Here is a 25,829-nt window from a genome sequence, read left to right on the forward strand (position 1 = left end):
GGAGCCTGCTTCCCTCTCTCTCTCTGCCTGCCTCTCCATCTACTTGTGATTTCTCTCTGTCAAATAAATACATTTAAAAAAAATCTAAAAAAAAAAAGGATTATTCACCTTTTGGTTATCAGATAACCAATTGGGATTTATTCCTGGGCTGCAAAGATGGTTCAACATCCACAAGTCAATCAATGTGATATAATACATTAATGAAAGAATAAGAACCATAAGATACTCTCAAATAGATGCTGAAAAAGCATTTGACAAAGTACAGCATCCTTTCTTGATCAAAACTCTTCAAAGTGTAGGAATAGAGGGTACATACCTCAATATCATCAAAGCCATCTGTGAGAAACCCACAGGGATTATCATTCTCAATGGGGAAAAACTGAGAGCTTTTCCCTTAAGGTAAGGAACACAGCAGAGATGTCCACTATCACCACTGTTATTCAACACAATACTAGAAGTCCTAGCCTTGGCAATCAGACAACGAAAAGAAATAAAAGGCATCCAAATCAGCGAAGAAGTCAAACTCTCACTCTTTGCAGATGATATGATACTTTATGTGGAAAACCCAAAAGTCTCCATTCCAAAACTGCTAGAACTCATATAGGAATTCAGTAAAGTGTCAGGATATAAAATCAATGCTCAGAAATCAGTTGCATTTCTATACACCAACAGTAAGACAGAACAAAGAGAAATTAAGGAGTCGATTCCATTTACAATTGCACCCAAAACAGCAGGATACTTAGGAATAAACCTAACCAAAGAGGCAAAGAACCTGTAGTCAGAAAACATAAAGTACTCATGAAAGAAATTGAGGAAGACACAAAGAAATAGAAAAACCTTCCCTGCTCATGGATTGGAAGAAGAAATATTGTAAAAATGTCTATGCTACCTAAAGCAATCTACACATTTAATGCAATCCCTATCAAAATACCATCAATTTTCTTCAAAGAAATGGAGCAAATAATCCTAAAATTTATATGGAACCAGAAAAGACCATGAATAGCCAGAGCAATGTTGAAAAAGAAAGCCAAAGTTGGTGGCATCACAATTCCAGGCTTCAAGCTCTATTACAAAGCTGTCATCATCAAGACAGTAGGGTACTGGCACAAAAACAGACACATAGATCAAAGGAACAGATTAGACAGTGCAGAAATGCACCCTCAACTCTATGGTTGACTCATCCTTGACAAAGTAGGAAAGAATATCCAACGGAAAAAAGAAATCTCTTCAATAAATGGTTTTGGGAAAATTAAAGATTTTATTTATTTATTTGACAGAGAGAGATCACAAGTAGGCATAGAGGCAGGCAGAGAGAGAGAGAGGAGGAAGCAGGCTCCCTGCCGAGCAGAGAGCCCGACATGGGACTCGATCCCAGGACCCCGAGATCATGACCCAAGCCGAAGGCAGCGGCTTAACCCACTGAGCCACCCAGGTGCCCCGGTTTTGGGAAAATTAAACAGCCACATGCAGAAGAATGAAACTGGACCATTTCCTTACACCACACATAAAAATAGACTAAAATGAATGAAAGACCTCAATGTGAGACAGGAATCCATCAAAATCCTTGAGGAGAACACAGGCAGTAACCTCTTTGACCTCAGCTGCAGCAACTTCTTCCTACAAACATTGCAAAAGGCAAGAGAAGGAAGGTAAAAAAGAACTACTGGGATTTCATCAAGATAAAAAGCTTTTTCACAGCAAAGGAAACAAGTCAACAAAACAAAAAGAACTGACAGAATGGAATAAGATATTAGCAAATGACATATCAGATAAAGGGCTAGTATCCAAAATATATAAAGAACTTATCAAACTCAATACCCAAAGAGCAAATAATCCAATCAAGAAATGGGCAGAAGTCATGAACAGACATTTCTGCAAAGAAGACATCGAAATGGCCAAAATATGCATGAAAAAGTGCTCAACATCACTTGGCATCAGGGAAATACAAATCAAAACCACAGTGAGATGCCACCTCACAGCAGTCAGAATGGCTAAAATTAACAAGTCAGGAAATGACAGATGCAGCAAGGATGCGGAGAAAGGGGAAACCTCCTCCCCTGTTGGTGGGAATGCAAGCTGGTGCAGCCACTTTGGAAAACAGCATGGGTTCCTCAAGAAGTTGAAAATAGAGCTAACCTACAACCCAGCAATCGCACTGCTGGGTATTTACCCTAAAGACACAAACGTAGTGATCCAAAGGGGCATGTGCACCCGAATTTTATAGCAGCAATGTCCACAATAGCCAAGCTATGGAAAGCACCTAGATGTCCATCAACTGATGAACTGATTAAGAAGAAGTGGTACACACACACACACACACACACACACACAAAATAGAATACTATGCAGCCATCAAAAGAAATGATCTTAGCATTTGCAACAACCTGGATGGAACTAGAGGGTATCATGCTGAGGGAAATTTCTGCAACCTCTTTGACCTCAGTCAATCAGAGAAAGACAATTATCATATGATCTCTCTGACAGGAGGAATTCGAGAGGCAGGGTTGGGGGACTATGGGGAGTAGAGAAGGAAAAAATGAAACAAGATGGGATCGGGAGTGAGACAAACCATCAGAAACTCAATCTCACAAAACAAACTGAGGTTTCTTGTGGGTGGGGCAGTAGGGATAGGGTGGTTGTATTATGGACATTGAGGAGGGTATGGGCTATGGTGAGTGCTGTAAAACGTGTAAGCCTGATGATTCACAGACCTGTACCCCTGGGGCAAATAATACATTATATGTTAATAAAAATAATTTTAAAAAAAGAAAAAAAAGAAAAGCTATATTTTGGAGAGTAGTATGTTACCTCACAATTCTATCAGCTTTATTTAATTGTGTATTTCTATGCATATACATACACACACAACTACTTAACAATGACATAAAAAATGAAAAAAATTAGAAATAACTTAGCAGCATATACACTCTTTATTTCCTAACAAGTTTCTTTTACATATATATATATATATATATATATATATATATTTTTTTTTTTTTTTTTTTTTTTTTTTTGAAAAGTAAATGTGGGGCACCTGGGTGGCTCAGTGGGTTAAAGCCTCTGCCTTCGGCTTAGGTCATGATCCCAGAGTCCTGGGATTGAGCCCCACATTGGATTCTCTGCTCAGCGGGGAGCCTGCTTCTCTCTCTCTCTCTCTCTGCTTGCCTCTCTGCCTACTTGTGATCTCTGTCTAATGAATAAATAAAATCTTTAAAAAAAAAAAAAGTAAATGTAACAGATTAAAAAAAAAAATGGCCCAGGGACTATCTTTGAGATAGCCATTAAATGGCTATAGGGAATGAAGTCATAGTCATGACACAGTTAGAGGTTTCGGAACTTCGCCAAGAACAAGCTGTTAAGAAGGTCTGCAGACTAACCTCAATTTGTGCAGTTTTCAGGCATATAATAGTTGTATGTTTCAAAGCCACTTCACTGACTCACCTGGACCATATTCTCAGTTTCCCTTCTATGCCAATCTCACAGCATGGTTCAGAAAATACTTTATCTCTGAAGAAACACCAACTTACTACCTATCCTCCTGACATTGTACACAGCTTTGCATCCAAGCTGGAGAAGTTTCTATAGGAAATTGGTAAGACTTTTAAAAATTTAAAGCAAGTATGAAAAATATTCTTCACTGTGGAAAGAAAATAAAAGTCACTTGAAATAATTAACCTTTTTATTCTTTCTTATTACTACACACTACAAAAACACACAAACAACAACAACAAATGTGTATTCCTTTAACGCTTAACAGATTGAGTCACCTGGGAACCCCCTGTTGTGTTTTAAAAATAGGAACTGATCATACAAATTGAGAGGGGAAGCCAACATTTCAAAGGGCAGCATACTGACAGTTGAGTTCTCTGCTAGGTGAACTGGACATTGACTTATCACAAGAAAATAAATGCATTTTCAGTGAATACTCTAAGAGTATGATTTTAATAAAAGATTAGTCAACAAATACAAAATATACTTCTCACAAAACTTAAGATTCAAAGGAAGAGCTTTTTAGAAGACATTTCTAGAATTCATCAGATATTGGCTTAACTCTACAGCACTGCCTTTCTTTAATTACCATCCCATAAAGCATTCTGACAGCCCAAATGCAATGCCTAGTAAGTATTTTACCTCCAGACAGCTTGAAGATGCATGGTAGCACTAAAATTACAATACTCACTATGACTTGTTCTGTCATCCAACTTTGGGAATAGAGCAAACGTCTCTATAATGAGCTGTCTGATGTTCTATCCAGTTTACCTGTAGCAAACGGGAGTAAATATAACTATCTAAACATTGGGATATTAGTGAGATGCAAACAAACAAATTCTTCTTTTAACCAAGAAGAAGCCTTCATACATAATTTACTCACACGTGCACTTTGATGCAAAATAGAATGCATTTAAAATTTTTCAGCATAAATTAAAATTTACTCTAGGGTAATATTTTGTCAAAATTTTCTCATAAGTCAAGCAGAGAGAGTCAATTATCATAGGTTTCACTTACTTGTGGAGCATAAGGAATAACGCAGAGGACACTGGGTAAAGGAGAGAAGTGAGTTGGGGGAAATCGGAGGGGGAGACAAACCATGAGAGACTGTGGACTCTGAGAAACAAAACTGAGGTTTTGGAGGGGAGGGGATTGAGGGTTGGGGGTTGGGAGAGTCTGGTGGTAGCTATTAAGGAGGGCACGTATTGCATGGAGCACTGGGTATGGTGCATAAACTATGAATTTTGGAACATTGAAAAAATAAAATTTAATTTTTTTCCTCATAATTTTGAAATCTGACTAATGTATTGATTAAAATCTATAGAGACAGAAATGTGCCATCATTTGTCCATTGTAGGCACACAAAATGATTTAGTGCTTTAATCTTTGTTCTAGGACACACATGTCCTTCTAAAACTAAGCTTGCTATATTAGATGTTAAGGTATTAAGTTGTATGGTTGAAGGTTTAGCAGTATATACAAACTAGTAAAATAAAAAGTACTTATTAAATAATGTAAGATATTGTTGCATTTGTTTATAGCTACGGAAATTAGGTTCAAATAAGATCACATAATTAAATTATGAACTTTGTTAAAATCTACAAAAAGTCTTTCCAATAATCAGTTTTATTATGCAATTAATAAGAAAGAAATTTCTCTACTAAAAAGTTAACAATCTTAGACAACTCATGGAGTTTTATTTTTGGTAGCCATAAATAAAGAAAATATAGGATCCACAAGAATAAAAAGGCTTGTACACAAAGTTTATATAGGAAAAAAAAAGGAAAGTGCAATAAGAAAACTTTTTATAAATGAAACAATTTCTTTCTGAATGTTTTTACCTATCAGTTAGAAACACTTCTTTTTAACCATTAAACATTTGGCATAAAAAGATTGTACAATGTCTTTTAAAAAGACTGCAGGAAAAAAAATGGCTGAATTGGTTTCTGGTCTCTATTATAATAGGTCTTAGTAAAGACTCATTAAAATATTGTGTGCTACAACATATATACCAGTATATCAATGACGTTTAGCATTGGTTCCATCTAACCGCATAGTAAATACCATATCACAGCCAGACTTTCTGGCAATTAAATGAGCTTTGTCAACAAAACCAAATTTTGCCAAGCTTTGCAATGCTCAAATAATTTATGGATTTGAAAATATGACACATCCAAGCAAACAGAAGGCTTTCAGAATATAAGGATTTCTTGCCCTCTAAATCCATTAAATGGCCTGCCTGGAATTACTGTCATTGTGAATAAATGGAATCAGGTTCCATATATATATATGGAATTATAAACCACTGGATTACCAATTTTTCTGATGTTCTAAAATGTTTTTACTTATATTTACATTATTCATATATATACATATACTACAAATACATAATGATACTATATTAGTATTAGTATAGTGGCAGAGCTATAGTTCTAAAAATAGTAGAACATATAACACATACTTGTATGTATACTGTATATATATGCTGCATATATATGTAATATACAAATATAAAACACTATAGCTCTAAAATACCTAATATGATATATACATATGTATATACTGTGTGTTATACATTGGTATATGTGTATATATAATAAATATGCCGTATATATATAATGAATATGTATATAATGACTATGTACTATAAATATGCATGTATGCCATATATGAATACACACAGACACACTTAGATGGTCTGCACAATAGTTAGAAATTAAATTCCTTAGTTTTATAACTGGTTTATAATTCATTTATGGATACTTTTTTATATTCCATTCATTTTCTTTGTAAAGTTAATCCAGAGGCAATAACATGTAGGATATCTTTTCTAATCCCTTTAACATATATTTGGTGGCAGTAGTGTACCAGGGAAGCTGTCCTCAATATCCTCAAAATCACTCAGTCACAAATAGACAAGAATGATCTTCCACTCTGATATTACACTAATCACTTAGGGAGTAGAGGCAGTCTCATTGCAGCAAACATTCACACACACACATCCTACATACCAAAGCTTTGCTGCTGGACAGGGGTCTTCTAGTCCCTCAAAACATACATTTGGTTGTGTTTTCCTCAGAATAGCAACAGTGATAACACTCCATCTTCTAACTTTTCACATGTTCTATCCCAATCACCTCTCCCTGCTCATAGCAAGCTGCTTTAAGACTGGAGTGAAGCTTGTGAACACACAACAGAGAGATCAAAGGGTTTGCAGCATTGAAATGCTAGTGTGTGTGTGTGTGTGTGTGTTGTGTTTTAGAACCTCAGAGGGGTTTATTAAGTATCAGGCCTAATCAATTTTTTTAGACACTTTAAGACAATGAAAATGAATAGACCCTTTGTTAGCTTATTTACCTTAATGCAGAATTTTGTTTTACTGGGTGAACATGGAGTTGAGAGATTCCAAGGGTTAAAACTAAGTGATGTCTTAAAACTTAGTGATGTTTCAGTTCATTTCCTTCATTTTGAAGATGAATGAACTGGGACCCAGAAGGGTCCCAGGGCACAACACCTATAGCAGGCATGGCAGGTCTTAGCCCACCTCTGGTGGGTCATTGGGTTTAATGTCCCTGAGAAATGGCACATCACTGGCTGACAATGTAATTTTTAAGCAAAAATCATCAGGGAAACTCATAGTAAGAAAAGTGCTTTGTACTTCCAGGTGCAATAAGCCTAAGGACCTTATGTTTCACTATCTATAACCTAAGCTAAAGAGTGAAAGCTATTTAATGGTGGGAATCTTAGTTTCATTTTATTGTATGCACAGCATAGTGTCTAACACATAGTGGTTAATCAAAGAATATTTTTAAATTGATAAATATAAGAATAAAGATGAGTTGAACACTAGATAGTTAAGAGAGAGAAAAAGAAATTTTATTCCTCTATTTGGCTGGGATTCCTAAAGAGGAGAGACCCTGCATGGCATACATAGTCTAGTAATCCCAATGCTTTTCTGAATGAAGCATGTAACAGTAGCCCACCCTCTCTGGCACCAGCACTTCACCCTAATAACCCTGATATGATGATGTCCTCATGCAAGAACAACCTAAGGCTTTGAAACACACCAGAGCATACCACTCACCTCTCTAATTCATCTTATTTAACAAGCAAAAGACTATGATTCCAAAGAACCAAATTTGTTTTGCCTCTGCTTCACTAATCACCAAAGCTATCTCTTCTCTCAACTTTTCCTCTATTTCTAATGATTCTAAATCAACCAAATAAATATTGGAAATTTAGGAGTTTTTCATGTAAAAATCAAAGGTATTTACACAAATGCAAGATTGAACACCAGCATTTTTTCATGCAACAATGTGAAATTATTGTTAAAAGCATTTATAAACTTCTTGCCATTATATGTCTGCATACAAATAGTATGGACATAATTAAACAAAGTCTCTACATGCATGATATTGCAGGATACAATTAAATCAGATAAAAGGGAAACTTTTAGATAATTTCTTTAGAAAAGTCCCTTTTTCTTACGTTCCCTTTGCATATTTCCTATTTTCACTTTTGCCCCAATATCTGTATTTGATAGAAAACGAAAGAGAGACAGGCATAGTGAAACTTCCCCTTATTTGTAGCTCTATTATGAATATTATGAATATTATGAATATTCAATTTGGTTGTAATATTCATTTTTAGAAGTACAAAAACTATTCCAAAATTTGGATTCCTAAAAATTTCCTGGAAGTCTAATAAAATAATGTTTCTCTTATTTTCTGAGACTATAAATGAAAGGCCCAAGTACCAGTGTCACTTTTTCAGATCTTCAGATTATTTAGAAAAAAGGAGAAAATATATATATTGCTAGTTAAGAACTGTTTGTCACAATTAGTTTAAAATTAAATTCCTTTCTCTTGTTCTCTAAAAAATAGTTGTAAAGTATAATGTTGAAAAACAAAACATTTGGACAAAGGCAAAAATCATAGACGATATCCAGAGTCTACTTTACATGATGCACACAATGTCCGCAAATGCTGAGTCTCTTTTGAAAAGTATGTTTTTCTTTCATATAAAGATAAAAAGAAAAGCTTTTAGGTCATGGGCTATGAGGGGAAGAGATAATATCTCTTGTGCTTTGATGTTACAAGTAGCTCTTCATTATAGAAGACTTCTCACAGTGTAATAAAGGTTCTGGTAAATTGAGCCTGAATATTTAATAACCAGCTTCAACATGGAAGCTCTGTGACTTTCCTGTCCTTGGCACAGCAGAGCAAACATATATGTATTATGAACAAATAGCAAAGCTTTATTATTTTAGTGCAAAGACTTTAGTATTTAATGATATAATGTCACTAAAAGGGAAAGCATGATTTCTACATTCCCTAGGAAGCCTCCTGTTTAGAAATGTTTCTAAAATACCAACTGACAAGAAATTAGGATAAAATGATCTATCTGCAGTTAAATGCGACATATAAAATTGGTTTCAAACTTTTATGCAATATCTGTAACAAAAATTATAGCCTATTGAAAATATTCAAAACTTCGATGTGTTGCTCTATGTCAGTTTTTAAGGTAAAGGTAAATCTGAGTGAAGTTTGAAAAATATTTTAATTGCATATTAAGTTGTTCAAGTCTTAAAGTTTGGCATTCTAGACATGACAATTATATCAAGAAAAAAATGTGTAAACTCTCTTTTAGGAAAATAAAACTTTTGATTAAAAGATGGATGAAAAATTCAAGCAACCATTAGAAATATAAATGAAAAATTATAAAATTCACAGAAGATATACCACCTACAAATCTTCATTAGCAAACTTCCATTGTGACTTCTTTCTATGCATAGATAGATATGGGCATATGTAGATATGGGCATACCTAGGTCAGGCATATACAGATATAGGCATATACAGATAAATTCTGCAGCCTAACTCTGCATGTCATGTTATTATGCACAGTACCATGTGACTTGTTCTTTTTCTCACTCAGAAAAATGTCACAAACATATTTCCAAGTAAATAAAAAATATTTTATCATTTGATACAGCACTCACTTATACTGACTTGTATTTGTAATTTCTTGATAACAGCCATATATAGTGATCATCTTTTTATAGCACACAGTAAAATATTATTTACCCTTCAATTATCTATCAATTTATATCTCATCTCTTTCCAAAAAGAATGTATGGTGTCTCATAGTTAACATAAGTAAAAAAATTAAATGTGATTTAATAAGAAACAAAAACAAAAACAGAAGCCAACAAATAAAAACAAGAGAAAAATATAAGACTCTCCTAGTAAAGGAAGTTTTGAATGACAGTCTTACTCAAGCTCTCAAAATTTATCACTAAAATTCTATGAAAAAAAAACCAGAAAAATAAAATTGAAAATGAGTACTAGAAACAAAAATCAATAGCCATTGCCAGAATCTAGAATCTCCACTAACTTCAAAACTAAACAAATTAGACTTAGAAAGACAATGAAAAAACAATGGCTCACAAATATTGCCACAGTGACACAAGACACTGAGAAGATATTCTGATCATAAAGAAAACAACATGTTAGTTTTTGTAATAGAATATCTCTGCAAAAAAATACAGCAAACTGGTAACAAATATCTTGCTACATCAAGTAGAGAACTTTGGGGATGCAGGAAGAGGGGACTTAACATTCTTGTCCTTTCGTGTCCTTTGTATTTCTACTACAAAGATGTATTTCTTGTGAAAAATTGTTATAAGATCTGAAAATCATTAAGTACAATCGAGAAAAATTCAGGTTACAAAACTATAAATAAATTATTATCATAAATTTAAAGGAAAACAACCATACAGGTACTTCAATGACTGGGTAATAGGTGGGATTATCATCAGTTATTTTCTTCTTTCTCTTTCCTAGAGTTCCCCTATTGCTCTACCACGAACATATTGCTGTTATATAAGAAGAAAAGCTCATGCTTAGAAACAACTATAACTAAAATTAGTATAAAAGGAAAAAGAACACTAAATGTAAAAGCTTGGTGATTCAATCAAAACTCCAGTCAAAGCAAGATTTATAAACTATAATTCATTTCATTAAAAGAGAAGGATAAAAAGTAAATGAAGTCCACTTGAAAATTTAGCCAGGTAGTTTTTAAAAATCGATGGAAAACAAGAGAAAAGGAATAATATACAAAAGAAATGTTTAAAACCAACAAATATATTTTTTTAAAGCTTAAGGTTGTTTTTTTTTCCCCAATTTATTTATTTTCAGAAAAACAGTATTCATTATTTTTTCACCACACCCAGTGCTCCATGCAAGCTGTGCCCTCCATAATACCCACCACCTGGTACCCCAACCTCCCACCCCCCCGCCACTTCAAACCCCTCAGACTGTTTTTCGGAGTCCATAGTCTCTCATGGTTTTTTTTTTTTTTTTTTTAAAGACTTTTGTTTATTTAATGGACGGACAGAGATCACAAGTAGGCAGCGCAGTAGGCAGAGAAAGGGGGAAGCAGGTTCCCTGCTGAGCAGAGAACCGGATGATGAGCCCTTAGATCCCAGGACCCTGGGATCATGACCTGAGTGGAAGGCAGAGACTTTAATCCACTGAGCCACCCAGGCGCCCCTGAGGTATGCTTTAAAACACAGCAAAAATACTTAACATATACAATCAAGAAAAGAAATAGAAAATCCAAGCAAAGCTAGAAAGGAGAAATATACAAAGAAAGAAAAGTCTGCTAATGGATTTTTAAGTTATCTTTCTCCAACTCCCCACTATCCAGTCCACCCACACTGGTCTCTTTACTCTTTCTCATTCATGCCAGCCACACACTTGAATTCACATTTGCTATGTCCCTGCCTAAGATTCTTTCCCCAGACATCAGTGTAATTCACTCTCTCAAGAACTTCAGATCTTTATTCAGTGTTACTTTTCAGCAAGGTCTTCTCTGACTTCTCTACCTCCCTATTTACAATACAGACGAATACACATACACATACTTTCATATAGGTACAAAGGAAAGATAATATATTTGGTATGTAGATTTTCTTCTAATCTGTGAGATTTTTAAAAAAAGATTTTTCTTATTTATTTTAGAGAGAGAGAGAGAGAGTACAGAAGCAAGCAAACAGGCGGAGGAAGGGACAGAGGGAGATGGAGAAAGAATCTCAGACTTCATCCTGAACACAGAGCCCCATGTGAGGCTGGACCCCATGACCCTGAGATCATGACCTAAGCCGAAACCAAGAGTCTGATGCTCAACCCACTAAGTTACCCCCGTACCCTTAATTGTGAGATTTTTAGGATGAGTTTACTAGGTAAATACACTTTCATAGATGTTCTTTTCCATAATAATATATAATAAAAATCTTTAGGAGACCCTAAACATTTTAGAAAACACTTAATTTTAATAACTGTGGTATTCATAGATGGATATAGCATAACACATTTAAAAATTAAGAAATGTTGAATTTTTATTAGGTTTATATTTTTCTATTGAAATAAAATCTGAAAGAAGCATTCTTATTAATTTATTAAAAAATTACCTATAATGAGCAAGAAATGGTGCTTTGGAGTATGGGGCTGAGATAAGAATGACAATGTAGTCCCTGTCTCCAAAATCCTACCGTATATGTAGAGAATGAGACAGTAATTATGCAGATAATGATGAAAAACCCACATAATTATAACTATGATACAGTGTATATGAGAGGGACTAGGTGGGAGTATAAACCATTACCGGATATTGAAGCAAAATGCTGAGGAAATGCTCAGCAAAAATGCTGAGGAAGAGATATTTCCACTGAGATCTGAAAAAGGCCCAAAAAAGTAGTGTTCTAGACAAAGAATCTGTTTATCAAGCATCTACGTGCATTACAAAAAATCATCCTCCAAATCTCTATTTCCTTAAGATAAATAACTAGACATTAAATCATCAGACCAATGGGCATCACCACTTTCACAGTTTTTAATGTATACAATCTAATTTCCCAATACTGATTTTGTTTCAAGGTATAATCCCACCAGCAAGTATGTATCTATTTTATTATTTTTTCACCAACATTGGATATTGTGTTTTGATGTTTATTTTTAAATAACACTGAGAGAATATAATTATTCTTGAAAAATAATAAAGGGGCGCCTGGGTGGCTCAGTGAGTTAAGCCTCTGCCTTCGGCTCAGGTCATGATCTCGGGGTCCTAGGATCAAGTCCCACATCGGGCTCTCTGCTTGGTGGGGAGCCTGCTTCCTCCTCTCTCTCTCTGCCTACTTGTGATCTCTGTCTGTCAAATAAATAAAATCTTTAAAAAAATAAAATAAAATATGTATCAGTGTAAAAATTATTAATAAGCTTATAGCTCCCAAATTTTTACCATCTAGAAATTACTATTTTAAACTATTTTATATATTTAAGATACTCATTTATGTACATAAAATAGATCATTGTCCTTGTATTATGGTTATTTTCTACTTAATATGAAAATTTTCCAGAATAATAACCGTGCATCTACATTATGAACTTCATATGCTGAACAGAAGCCTATAGTAAGTTTAAACTATCACATATTGTTAATTTTTCTGCAGTTTCACTATTATTGTTGAAGTGTAGACTTTTTAAAATTTATCTATCTTGCTTTGGGCTTCTTGAGGTACTTAAATCAATGGATCAATGTGTTTCAGTGGTTTTTAGAAATTTTCAGCCATTGTTGCTTCAAAAATGTCTGCATAACTTTCTTTCTCTTTTTCTTCTGGGACTTAAGTGAAACATGTGAAATCTCATTAAGTCCTCTAAGTCTTTTACAATTTTCTGAATTTTCCACAATTTTATCTTTCTATATTTCATTCAGGATAATTTCTAGTGACCTACATTGCAGTTCAGAATATATCAAACATACATAATTGCTTGTAAACCCTCTTTTGAGTTCTCAATGTTATCTTAGATTTTAGCTGTGATTTCAAGTTAGGCCCTTTGCATAATTATCATATAATGCTTTATAATTTTCAGATTTTACTGAAATTTTTAAGCTTAGCCTTTACCTTCACTAACATGGAAAATACAAATTGTTTTATATTTCTAATATCCAGAGTGCCAGTATCTGTTTCTGTTGTCTGTTGTTTCTGCTGATTGCAGCTGATATTGCCTAAACCCACTGTAAACTTTATTACCTTTGGTTGTTCATTAAATGTTTATTGAAAAAATATGTTGGGAATAATTTCAGATCCAGGAAATGATATATTTCTTCAGAGAGAAACTTCACTTCCTTCTGCTGACCATGTAAGGGTATAGCCATCTAAGACCAAGACCTGAAGTTTGGTGGACCATGTAGATAACCACCCAGAGTATATTTCACGTTCCCTATTCCAGAGAGCAACCTTTCAGGGATCCAGGCTAGAACAGGTGTACTTCCCTTTCAGAGGGGCTGAACTTTAATCTCTGCTTCATTCTCTATCAAAATTCGAGCTTTAGAATTTAGCTGCTTACTATATAACCAAAGATCAACTAGGACATACCTCTTTCAACTCAAATGTTCTTTCTGTTCTTGGTCTGGTGTTTCCTCACTATCTTATTAGTCACATGATCCATTTAAGAAGATGTTTGCATTTCTTCCATTTTTTAAAAATTTTCTTTTTGGAGTAGTTGGTCTGTATTACCAACCCATCATTATAAGAAACAGAAGTCTCCCACACTGAATTCCAAATCACTCAAAATTAAATTTATTCCCAGTTGTGATTATTATTTTATTATTAAAAATGATGTCATCATGAACATTTCTTTAAATATACTTGTGTTCTTCTGGTTATTTCCTAATATTTGTACAAACAAATTAATCTACAATAATTGCTATATTCAAATAGTATGTATTTTAAAGGTTTTGACATGTATAACCATTTGTCATCCAAAAATAAGCTATGTTTATTCTCCCTTTAATCTTTCAACAGATAGTTCCTCCCAACTTCCCTCCCAATGCCACATACACAGACATTTACACATGTAACTGGGTAATTATTTTTCATTTTTGGCAGCTTGATAGGAATATATATCTTCTTTTAAAATGCTTATTTCTTTCACTTCTAGTGAGACTAAGCATATGTTCATTTATTGAACACAAGTAATTATTTGTGAATTACTTAATCAAATTTTTAATCATACAGTGGGTAGTCAATAGATGATTTTATTCCTACTTGCACTACTAAAGATTAGCAGATACAAATTATGTAATTATACAAAAATGTAAAATTAAAGTAAATGTAGTAAAAAAAGGAAAAATAGTATGAAAATATGAGATTTTATCTTTTTATTAACATATAATGTATTATTTGCTTCAGGGGTACAGGTCTGTGAATCATCAGTTTTACAGAATTCACAACACTCACCATAGCACATACCCTCCCCAGTGTCCATAACCCAGCCACCATATCCCTACCCCTCTTCCAGCAGCCCTCAGTTTGTTGCCTGAGATTAAGAAAAGACTACAGTTAAGTATTTATAGCAAAAATTAGCACACTGTGGCCTAAGGGTCAAATCTAACTTGGAGCCTACTTTTATAAAGTTTTGTTGAAACACAACCATGCACATTCATTTATATATTGTCACTGTCTGCTTGTACTTTACAAGACCAAAGCTGAGGAGTTGTCATAGATACTGTACTGCCAACAATGCCTAAACTAGAAGGATCAAGATGGATTAATCTTAATCCTCTCTAAAAGTAAAACATGAAACACTAGCAACATTTGTACTGAACTCCATCACAACCCTCATCATGATTATTGACACTGATCTGAATATTACTTAACATTGCTTTACAATTATATATGAGAAATAAATAAGAAGTATGGCTGTTAAAGAGGAGAACAAAACTATTATTTGTACCAAATATGAAAACACATGGGAAAGTAGGAAAAAATGTACAATTAATAAGATAACTCAGTCACTGAGTAGAATATTAATATAAACAAAAACCCATAGCCTTCTTTTACTTCATCCTTAACTGGTTAAAAGATGAAATTGTGAAATTTTTCTTTTCAGTAGCTAAAACACATAGGTTATCTAAGAAAAACACTAAGGAAATCTATAGTTTCTTAACAAATGAAAACTTCAGAATGAATAAAGACACACACCAAGTGTTGAATTGTGGAAAATTTAACAAAATCAATAGAGCAATTCTTTCTAAAGACACTTAGAATTTGAAACAATTTTAGATTAAAAAAAGATTAAAAAATAATTTTATTACCTGACAGATGAATTTAAATTGTGGCAAATCCACAAGTTTGAAAGCTAACAAATTTGACAGGAAAATAAGCAAAAGAGAGCAGTTGCCCTTTCAGATATTAAAATATATAAAAAACTACAATAAGTAAAACTGGTGATAGGATCAACAAGTCATTCAATGGACAAAGATACAATATTAGAAAAAGGCCTTAGGATATACAAGTAACTAGTAAATGATAAAAGATGCAAAAGAAACTGGGGATTAATTAATGATATTATGACTTAGACAAAAATGAGGCTTAGAACATCATCTTCTCACAACTTAAATTAAAATGAAGTTCAGAAGGATGGAATAATTAAAAGTAAAAATGAAATAGTGGTTGCTAAAAATTTGGTCTCCTATGAAAGGCTGAGCATATGACAGTTTAGAGAAACTGATTCTCTCTTAACTGAGCCTGGCATGTAAAAGGACCTCAACAAATGTGTGCAATGAACTAATAAATATATTTATTCATTTATAACTAATAATCAATTAATACAACCTGCATCTATAAAATCTTCAATAATCATACCTTGTTGGGCTCTGAAGCCATACTGGAATTCAAAAAGTGTGGAATAGATTTCTGATCAAAATCTAGGTTGCAACAAACATTATAAAGAGATTTTTAAGGTAAGGTATTTTGTATTATCTTCTACAAGAAACTGGTAATAATCCACATTTGAAATCACCAACTATGATGGGAAATTCCCAGTTTTAACAATGAATTACAGAATTCAATCACATATTATTCTAATATCAATATAGATATGATTAGAGTCATATATCTATCCATTTCTTTTAATAATTCCTCCATCAATATTTACATTTAAAGAACAATGACTATTTCCTAATTCCTTTGGAGCTCTGCTTCCATACTTTGAGTCCTCCATGAAATGGGTAAATGTTAAAAATTATGAATTTTCAGCTTTCATCTTGCTACTGCTTCCTTCAGATTATAGACATACAGCATTTTGTCAATGTGCTTTCTTGGTATTTATTGCCTATTTTAAAAAGCATTAGTAAGAGCTTAATATGTGCTAGACATTGAGCAAAGTTGCTCAATGATCTCCCATTATTGTGTAATTTTGGCTATTTTTCATTAATGTCTGAGCTCAGCTAATCAATATTGAATATAAACATTTCCTCATAAAAATAAAACAATCTGGGTCACAGCTTCTAGAAACTACTCATTTTACAAAATTACTAGGAATTTGAAATAATGACTATTATTTATTACCAGTTTCCAGTGGTGATGAGCAATCATCATTAATTTATAATTTCTAATCAACTATCAAAATTTAAACAACTTTAATATTATCTAAGCTGGAATGTAAGAAAGAATTTCATTGAAATTACTAGGTTTTTTACTTACCATATTCTTACTGTGGAATTCTGTATTATGTCTAGGATGATACACAGTATTTATTTATCATACCTCATAAATCATACCCCTTCTCCAGCTTCTTTTCAGTTCTTACTCTTTTCTGAACTGACTCCAATTTTCTGACATATTTCCAATATTGAACTGCCTAGGAATTTATGTGATGTTCACGCTAGATGCAGTTGCTTGGGGCAGAGGTAGTCGGACCCACAAAACATCAGGTGGGGAAAAGGTTTGGACAAAGATCCTGCAGTATTTCCTATTGGCCTATTCTGGTAGGTCTCACTTCCTCTAAAGAAGTTACACTACAATACACTAAGGGGGTTGAGGAGATAATGGAGAAAGGAAGTGGTTAGAGTGGCTAGGACATGGAAAAACAGAGAATAAAGAAAATAAAAATCACCAATGACTAATGCTTTAGCTATTTAAAGAATAGTTTAATGATAAACATTCCCTAGATTTTTTTTTTCATTTCTAACCGCTATTACTCTGCATAAAATTACCTACACAACATTGTTATAATTTTCAAATACTCTTATGTGGCCCTTTATCCAGAGCTATTAAAAACTGTTTCCCTTTTCTGCATTATGGATCTGTAATTATCTCCTCCCCAATTGTCACCTTCTCCTTTTCTCATCTTTACAACACTGGTAATTCTATAATAAGCAATTGAACTTCTCTTTCTACCCGCTAGCCTCTGTACTAATACAAGCACACACACACGTGCACACAAATATACTTACACTTTCCATGTTTGTCCAATCTCCTCCCTTTACACTCGTATTGCCTGCAATCTTAGTTGCTCACACCCACACTTACAAAGAAAATGCACACCTAATCTGTGCAGTCTTTTTCTTTTCAGTTAAAAGAAATATTTGCCTGTTACACCACAACTTTTCAAACACCAATTTTTCATCATGTTATATAGTTGGACCACCATTAGACATCCAATTGAGGAAGAAAAAAAAAAACTACATTCCACAGAATATTCAGTATCAGTAGAAATAAGTTAATAAAGTTTCATAAGAGCAAGAACCGTATCTGATTTTCCTCTCCAGTGCATGGCCAATGTTGGTTGTTTGATAAATGTTTTTTGAATAAATAAATTTAAGAGATCTAAGGCAGCCAGGAGAAAAATGTTTATTGAGAAACATATTCTCAAAGTGGTTAAGAGTGATCTCTGAGAATTAATGGTCTAGATTCAAAACCTATCTATGCATTTACCACGTAGCACCTCAAGCAAGTTCTGAACCTTTCTGTGCCTCAGTTTCTTCATCTGTAAAATGGGAGTAGCAATAGTACCTGCTTTATAGGGTTAATATAAAGATTATATAAGTTAATACATGTGCACATTTAGAATTTGTATCACACATATGTTGTCTTATTTTTAAATAACTTCTCAATCTTCTCTTAATTAAAACAGAAAGACTGATTCCTCTATAAAACTCATTTGTCTTCATTTCTGGAGGAAGATGGTTTGGTCCTTACAGGCTCATTCTTCCTTCACTTTCCTAGCATTTATGGAAACCACGTTTTTTGAAATGAATTGTTTGCTCTGGGCTAAAATGGAGATACAAAGAAGGCAAAATGTAGTGGTACGTGAACTAATGGAAGAGCACATTTACTGAAGCAAGTGAGCAAATGGACCAGAAAATTATGTAAAGTGAGTTACAAGATACTCTATTTAGCCTAGTACATAAAACATGGGGTGAGGAGTTAGAAGATTTAGGTTTGAGGCCCAACCTTGACACTTAGTAACTCCTTTACTTTGCACAGGTTATCATTTCAGGGTATCATTTTTTCTCATATGTCAACATGTCATAAACCTCACAGGGCTCACGTGGGAGTGAATAAGACAATTATGTTAAAACATATAAACTATAACATGAGTTCTATATTCTAAATTCTGAATGCTTTATATAAGGTATACTTGTCTTTTTCTTTCAACTTCCTATTTAATTGATTCCCCAACTAATCCTGAAATAATACTAAATCTATTTAAATATCATTCCTAACTCTTTTTAGACATATTATTTGCCACACTACATTACAAATACTAGAGTTAATAGACTATAGACTGCAGTTCTGTGAATCCAATTGTTATATTTCTTTACATAAGTCATTCATTTTTAATTAAACTTCTGGTCTGCAAACATATTACTGTACTTCAAAACAGAATGATTTTAGTGGTGTTTGATTTTCTTTGTCATGCATTAAATTGTATCAACTCTTGATGAATAGCACAATCTAATAGAAACAGGAAGGGCAATCTGTGAACACGCGACTGTAGCTCTGTTCAAGCATCCAAAAAGTGCATACCTATGAAGTGCCAGGCGCTGTACTAGCAGCTGGGAACATAACAATAGACAAGATCATCCTGGCCCTGCCCTACACAGAGCATAATCTAGTGAAGGAGATGTATAATTAAACAAGATAACATGAAAATCTGTAAGAAAAATGTTATAAAAAGTCATTACCTAGCATCTTTGGAAGCTAAAGGAAAGATAACTTGGCCAAAAAAAAAAAAAAATCAGGGAAGTTATCTGGAGGAAGTAACTTCTTGCCAACACTTGAAGACAACCCCAGGGGAGATAGAGATTTCATGGTAGAGCATAGTACAGTTAAAAAGTAACATATCTCGGGTATTGGTAGTATAAAAAGTGATGGAGAGGGGCGCCTGGGTGCCTCAGTGGCTTAAGCCTCTTCCTTCGGATTAGGTCATAATCTCAGGGTCCTGGGATCAAGCCTCGAATTGGGCTCTCTGCTCAGAAGGGAGCCTGTTTCCCCCTCTCTCTCTGCCTGCCTCTTTGCCTACTTGTGATCTCTCTCTCTGTGTCAAATAAATGAATAAAATCTTTTTAAAAAAAGTTATAGAGAAACATTATAAAAAGGAAAGCAGGAGATAGGTCATAGAGATCCTCTAGAGCAAGCTCAGCAACTGTAGAAGTCTTTTGAAATACATTAAACAAGAGAATGGCATGATCAGATTTGTTTTAGGAGTCTAGATTTGGCTGCTTTATAAAACATGTGTTCTTTATGAAAGTTTCCTAAAAGCAAGATGGTTGTAAGAGAGAGCACCTGGAATTCTACTGCTGGATCCCAGGTGGCTTTGACAAGGGTAATTGCTATGGAAAACTTATTTATGGTGGAAAAGTGTCTAAATTTGATGATTCTTTCACTGATTCATTCAGCCATCCATTTACCAGTACTGATTAAAAATCTACTTGGTTAGGCAGCGAGCTATTGCTATGGATGTTGCCTTAAACAAGACATGTGTGCCTTCATTTGTATAACTCTAACAGAATAACTAGGTAGAAATGACTAGTTTGCCATTTGAGAAATAAAATGGTTTCTTCCCTCACATCTTTCACTAAAATATATTTTTGCCCAAGTGGAGATGTCCAATAGATCACTGGGGAAGTGGGACTGGAATTCAGGAGAGTTCTGGTACTGATACACAGACTAGGAAGTCCTCAGCATAGGATGGCATCAGAAGATGATTCTAAGTAGAGAATGCACAGTGACACAGGCAAGGAAATAGGAAGAAAGAGTGAGGAATGCCAGTTTTAAGGGAAGGAGGGTGAAATGCAGCCTTTAAAAACAGATAAGAAGTCATGGCCAGAAGACATGAATACACACTTCTCCAAATGGATAACAGACATGAAAAAATGTTCATCATCATTAGCCATGAGGAAGATTCAAATCAAAACTACACTGAGATACCACCTTACACCAGTTAGAATGGCCAAAATCAACAAGACAGTAAACAAGTGTTGGAAAGGATGTGGAGAAAGGGGAACCCTCTTACACTGTTGATGGGAATGCAAGTTGGTGCAGCCACTTTGGAAAACAGTGTGGACATTCCTTAAGAAATTAAAAATAGAGCTACCCTATGACCCTGTAATTGCACTACTGGGCATTCATCCTAAAGATACAGATGTAGTGAAAAGAAGGGCCATCTGTACCCCAACATTCATAGCAATAATGGCACAGTTGCCAAACTGGAAAGAACCAAGATGCCCTTCAAAGGATGAATGGATAAAGAAGATATGATCCATATATACATTGTGCCTCCATCAGAAGGGATAAATGCCCAATTTTTGCATCAACATGGATGGGACTGGAGGAGTTGTGCTGAGTGAAATAAGTCAAGCAGAGAAAGTCAATTATCATATGGTTTCACTTGCTTGTGGAGCATAAGGAATAACACAAAGGACTTTGGGAGAAGGAGAGGAGAAATGAGTTTGGGGGAAATCGGAGGGGGAGATGAACCATGAGAGACTTTGGACTCTGAGAAACAAACAGGGTTTGGGGGGGGGAGCTGGGTGAGCCTTGTGGTGGGTATTAAAGAGGGCACATATTGTATGGAGCACTGGGTGTGGTTCATAAACAATGAATCCTGGAACACTGAAAAAATGAAATTAAATTAAAAAAAAGTAAAAAGAAAAGAAGTCATGGTCAAATATTGAAAGGAGGTGGTGCTGTCCTAAAAGCCGAGGAAAGAGAGTTTCAAAAAGTAGAGTGTGCTTGGGCACCTGGGTGGCTCAGTCAGTTAAGCATCTGCCTTCAGCTCGGTCATGATCTCAGGGTCTGAGATTGAGCCCCACACTGGGTCCCAGCACCAAGTTGGGCTCCATAATAAGCAGGGAGTCTGCTTGTTCCCCTCCCTCTCCTTCTTCCCCCTCCTCCTGCCCATGATCTCTCTTTCTGTCTCAAATAAATACATAAAATCTTAAAAAAAAAAAAAAGTAGAGTGTGTTTAACAGTGTCAAACACAACACAGAAGTCAAAAGTAAGAATTTTCTAGAATTTATCAGAACAAAATCCACTACGACTATGTGGAAAACAGTTTCAGGAAATAGTAGATTGGACATGGGATTTCAGTGGACAGAAAATATTTTTTTTTATATTTTATAAATTAATATCAAATGCTATGAATTTTTTAATATCAGAGGAAGACATTTGACACAAATCTCCTAACTAGATGGATATTTCCACAACTGTCTTCCACCCCAGATGTGCTCTAGTTTGTCCATATCGCATATGAAGAATGGCACCTAGAAATGAACAGGATTCCAGTTATGATCCTTTCTGCATACTTTATTAGACATTGGCATGACCATAATTCTGATTAGCTTCTGTGGTAAAGACAGGCTGGTTCATGGGGAATCAAATCTCATTAGTAACTCATTAGAGCTTGTTACCTTTTTATTCACTAAATCTTTGGTACATTTATGCTCTTTTTCTATGACCCTTCACTTGTAAGTTGTCATTTTAATCCTAATCAAATATTTTTATTACAGATTCAACTCATTGTTCAACCTAAGACTTTTTGAAGAAAAAAACCTATTCATTTAACAAATGCTTAGTGCTTTTTACTATTGTGTAAACCAGACTGATACCATATTACACAAATTGCCAAGATAACCACTCTGCAACCCAAAACCTTTTAAGCACAGCCTCTTCCCGCTCCCACACATACACAATTTCTCTGTTTAACCACACAACATCCTTGGGGGCATAATGTCTGATCTGTTCTGATAAAATGACTATGATTCTCAAACATTTCCTCTTGGGTGGTCTCGAGGCAACTCCCCAGCCTTTAGCACTGTAAAGGTAGGTCTCAAGGAAGTGAGGTTGTAGAGATATACTCCTCTTGTGGGGGTCAAGCCCTGTTTCTGTCACTAAGCCTTCTTAATAAGCCATTTCTTGTCAAGCTGTAGTTAGTTTTTTTCTTTGGTCTTACAGCTCCTTTGCCGTCAGAAGTTATTTTTGGATATACCTCCCTTTCATGGACAACTATGCTAAGCAATGACCAACTTTTTGTTTAGCTTACTTTCTAACCTCTGAAGTAGTTCACATGTCATTCATTGTTCATCCAAATCATTATTAAAGATATTGACCATGGAATAACCAAGGATGGAGCCCTTAGCACACCATCAAGGATCATCTTTCCTTCAGATATTAATCCATTTAGAAGTATATTTAGGACATAATCACTCTATCAGTAAGTTACTAACTTGCCTGCCTGTGCTATCACATAAACAGTCTCCAGACTGTTCAATAGTTTAGCATTAGACACCCTCAAAAGCTTTGGTGGGCGGTCATTTAGTTACACTGTTTCTATCATATTTCTTTCAGTGACCTGTCTAGTGAACATAACAAAAAAAAATTACAGCTGTAACATTTTAGTAGGATTGACCCAAGCTAGTTCATAGTGGTTACTGCTTTTTTTTTTTGTATACTCATAAATTATTTTAGATAATATAGTATAGAATGCCTTAAGGTCAAAAATGTAGGTCACTGGTCTATAGTTTGTAGAGTTGCCCTTTCTCAATCTGAAAAATAAAATAAATAAAGTAAAAAAAAATTGGAACTCCAATCTGCCATCATTTCTCTTACAATAATATTATTTGTCAAACCTATCAGTGTTCTGGGATTTAACTCATCCATATCAAAAAACAGAAACATATTTAGATTATCTATTTGCTCACAAAAATACGTTCAATTTTCTTAGGCTTAAATTGTTTCAACTATATTCTCTGTCTCATTCATTTCCAAAAAAAAAAAAAAAAAAAAAAAAACCAGGAATAAACTCATGGTTTCTCCATTTTCTCTCTGTATAGTACTTTATATTAGAGGTCTCCAGTAACCCATACCTTCCTTATTGCAATGTTGAGGCATTTTTTTTTCTACAGTCCATTTAGAAAACTACCAAAATTATTGTACATTAGTATGCGCTTGATTTCAAGTTTCAGATATTTTTCCTTAGTTGCTTCTGCTTCAGAACAGTTTTTGTTATTGTCAGGAATAACTTGAATATCCCTGATGGAATTATTGGGAAGACTACATTATCTATTATTCAGTAGGCTTGCTTGAGCTTCTCAAAACCATTGCTCTGGATAATTAATAAATAAACCTGCCAATAAGATAATTCATGTGGAACCAACAACAAAATAAATACATTTATTTGCCAAAATTTTCCTGCAGAAGCTTTATTAAAAGAAACTCTATTATTTTCTTTTTTTTTTATTATTATTTGATGCTTAGCCTTAGGTTCCAGGTTACTCAGTCCATCAAATAAAATACCTCTTTTCTGTTACAGTCATCATAAGAGGACAGAGTGTAGCATTATTAAAAAGTGGTTCATCGCTTGTTATGGCAATACACCTTTGAAGGGCACAGAAATTATTTTAATTGGATAAATTAGATGTTCTTTGTGTCCATATGGAGTGTTGAATTTAATGATTTGGTTGAATGGATGTCAGTGTTTCTGTTCAATCTTTCAATTAAACTAATATTAATCTTACATTTTCTAAAGAAAGCTTAATAGCACAAGATAACTATGATATCTCTGGGACATACAGTAAGGTCACTGGATATAAATGAGATCACATTGTTTTTCTGAATAATTCTGTAGCAAAGAGAGAAGCTGTGGAAATTGTAGCTATACTAGCTTTTTCCCCATTAATCTCTTCAGACCAACACTGGAAGATCTATGTCTCTCTTTTGTCACATTGTTATACCTGGCACTCAGTTACACTGCTTCATAAGGAGCATTTGTAAAATCATCAGTTAATTTCTTGTTTGGTCTGTTTTAACCCACAAAAATCAAGACAGCCTTTCCCAACAAATGTTTTTCTATTTCTAGAAGGTCTATTGCAAATTATAATGTCTTTATTTGTTTTTTAAAACTAATTTGATGTAACTTACATAAAATTTTAATCACATATTATCATGCTAGAAAACAGAATGGGCATGGGTTTTCATGCTAGAAAACAGAATGGGCATGGGTATTATATGAAAATGGGGGCACTTGGGTTGCTCAGTGGGTTAAGCCTCTGCCTCTGGCTCAGGCTGTGATCCCAGGGTCCTGGTATCAAGTCCCACTCTCTGCTCAGTGGGGAGCCCGCTTTCCTCTCTCTTTCTGCCTGCCTCTCTACTTGTGATCTCTCTGTGTCAAATAAATAAATAAAATCTTTTTAAAAAGAATTATATGAAAATATAATGCTATAAAATTCTGAAATTGTTTTACATTGCTCATAAAATCATAAGATTTTGAGATGCTTCAATAAAAAATGATTGGGGTTCTAGGATAACAATTCAGAGAGGCTGCAAAATTACAAGGATATTTCAGCACTTCTGTGAGCATTTCCATTCAGAGGTGTTAGACCAGCATGAGTCACTGAGCAATTTGCCTGGTATTTGAGGGAAAGATTTGTTCTTTCAAAGTGAAGACCTCTTTAAAATATGAAGAAACTCCAGTAATTTTAAATACAATATGTACCATATATGTCCAGAAGTCCAATTCATTCTCTAAATAAAAAGATTACAACTTTTAAAATATAAAAGTCCTATGTACAACAGAACAATCTATCCCTTCTAATTCAAATGTCAAATCACTGTAGCTATTATTTCTCCTAACCTGAGATTCTTGGAGATAAGGAATTGTTCTGATCATTTAAAAAGAAAACTATCATTTCTTCTAAAGTTCTCTTGGGTTATTACTCTAAAATTATCTCTGAATTTCTTTTCAAGCATCCAGTAACCTTTGGAAGCCATACTGAATTTAGACAAATTGTGTACTGGTGTATAAACTACATCTTCTCAAAAGTTATATTTGGAAATAAAGCTAAGTGTTTAATAAATATATGTATGTGTATATATATACCTCACACATTCTCATATATATATATATATATATATATATATATATATATATAAAATTCTTCTGGACCTATTTATACATCTATAAAATGGGGATAATAATAACCTTAAGAGC

The sequence above is a fragment of the Neovison vison genome, chromosome 1 (assembly GCF_020171115.1).
Source record: "Neovison vison isolate M4711 chromosome 1, ASM_NN_V1, whole genome shotgun sequence".
Classification (NCBI taxonomy): Eukaryota; Metazoa; Chordata; class Mammalia; order Carnivora; family Mustelidae; genus Neogale; species Neogale vison.